Genomic DNA, 2500 nt, shown 5'->3' on the forward strand with positions numbered 1-2500 from the left:
AAAGATACTAGGTAGATAGATATATAGATAGATGTAGATAGACAGATAGACATAAGTACTTAGATAAATACCTAGATAGATAGATAGATAGATAGATAGATAAACAGACAGATAGATAGATAGATAGATAGAGAAACAAATAGACAGAGATAGACTGACGGGTAGAAAGACAGATAAACAGAGATAACTACATCAATAAACAGACAGACAAATAGATCAATAAACAGATCAATGGAACAGACAGACCAGACAGAGACAGAGACAGAGACAGACATGTAGACGGGAAGACAAATATACATAGACAAATAATTCATACGAGGAGATTAATCAGACAAACAGATGCAAAAGAGTTTCCTTGATGGAGAAACTCAGTGATTGACTTTTAAGTGCTCAATAAATAAAAATGCGGGACAGATGAAAAGACTCATTAGAATAGATGAATGAGAGAGAGAGAGAGAGAGAGAGAGAGAGAGAGAGAGAGAGAGAGAGAGAGAGAGAGAGAGTGAGTGATTATATGCAAAACTATTTATGAAGTCAACACTCTTTGGTCGTTCACATTGAAACTCCTGAAAAAAAAATGAGAAGGAAAAAAACAGAAATAAGAAATAGGAAAGCTTAATTGATTGTGTTAAAAATAAAATCCATAACATTAATTCGTGATTGGAAGGAGAGAAGGAGAAGGAAGGAGAGAAGGACGAAAGGAATGGTGAAAACTTTGCCTAAAAACTAAACCAGCAGATTGAAAGGAGAGAAGGAGAGGAGGAGAGGAGGAGAGAGGTGATGGAGGGAGAGGAGAGGAGGAGAGGGAGGTGATGGAGGGAGAGAGAGGAGAGGGAGATGATGGAAGGAGAGGAGAGGAGATGATGGAGGAAGAGAAGAGGAGGAGATGGAGGTGATGGAGGAAGAGAAGAGGAGGAGGGAGGTGAGGGAGGAAGAGAGAGGAGAGGGAGGTGAGGTGAGGGAGGGAGAGGAGAGGAGGAGAGGGAGGTGATGGATGGAGAGAGGAAAGTGATTAGAGAGAAGGTGAAGGGGAAGGGGTGGGAAGGTGGGAGTAAGTGGATGAGAGGGAGGGTGGATGTGTAAAGATGGAGGATGTGCAAGTGGGGAGTGAGTGGAAGAGTGTGATGAGTAGGAAGGGGAGGATGGGAGGGTGGAAGGGAGGAGTGGACGGGGTGGATGGGGAGTGGACTGGGGTGGATGGGGTGTGGATGGGGAGTGGATGGGAGGGTGGATGGATGGGAAGGAAAGGAAAAATGTATTAGTTGTTAATGAGTGAAGTGGAGACCGGTGTTTGAACTCTCTCTCTCTCTCTCTCTCTCTCTCTCTCTCTCTCTCTCTCTCTCTCTCTCTCTCTCTCTCTCCAAAGACGTAAATACCACAAAATAACACAAACAACACACAAAAAACAACATAGTGAGACGCTCCCCCTTAATGCAACAAACACTCCCTTAGATCCCCAACCCCCACAACCCCCACAAATCCCTACAGCCCCCCCTGAACCTTCTACAAAAACCCTACAACCCGCACAACCACATATAAACCCCAACAATCCCCTACAACTCTCTACAATACACCTACAACTCTCTACAGTACCCCTACAACTCTCTACAACCCCCACAAACCCACTACAAACCCCTACAATTCCTCTACAACCCACCACAACCCCCACAAACCCACTACAAACCCCTACAATTTCTCTGCAACCCCCACAACTCCCCAAAACCCCCTACAGTTTCTCTACAACCCACCACAACCCCCCACAAACCCACTACAAACCCCTACAATTCCTCTACAACCCACCACAACCCCCACAAACCCACTACAAACCCCTACAATTCCTCTACAACCCCACAAACCTACTACAAACCCTACAGTTTCTACAACCCACCACAACCCCCACAAACCCACTACAAACCCTTACAATTCCTCTACAACCCCCACAACTCCCCACAACCCCTACAATTTCTCTAAAACCCACCATAACCCCCACAAACCCACTACAAACCCCTACAATTCCTCTACAATCCCCCACAAACCCACTACAAACCCCTACAATTCCTCTACAACCCCCACAACTCCCCACAATTCTCCACAACCTCTACAATTCGTGTAACTCCCTACAACCCCTAACAAACCCTCCATAACCCCGTAAAAGGCCCCACAATCCCCTAGAACCCACCACAACCTTCCACAACCCCCTACAACCCTTTATAAACCTCTACAACCCCTACAATTCCCTACAACCCACAACAAAACCTCTACAGTCCCCATACAGCCTCCCAACAACCCCCAGCGACACTTATAAAACCTCCCACAACCCCCTACAACACTCGACAACCCCCACAAACCCCGTAAAACCTCCTTACAACATCCCACAACCCACAAAAATTACCCCCAACAACTGCAACCCCGCGTACAAACCTCTACAACCTCCTATAACCCCCAAACAACTCCCCTCCAACTCCTACAACCCCGACAACCCCTCCACAACCACCACAAC

At 46.3% G+C, this 2500-nt stretch overlaps 1 protein-coding gene across 1 annotated transcript in view; it reads left to right on the plus strand.

Moving 5' to 3' along the window:
- Window positions 1-2500, plus strand: part of LOC123508366 (FAD-dependent oxidoreductase domain-containing protein 2-like) — a 91375-nt gene that overhangs the window by 53027 nt on the left and 35848 nt on the right. The window lies entirely within an intron of this gene.

The sequence above is a fragment of the Portunus trituberculatus genome, chromosome 24 (genome assembly GCF_017591435.1).
Source record: "Portunus trituberculatus isolate SZX2019 chromosome 24, ASM1759143v1, whole genome shotgun sequence".
NCBI lineage: Eukaryota > Metazoa > Arthropoda > Malacostraca > Decapoda > Portunidae > Portunus > Portunus trituberculatus.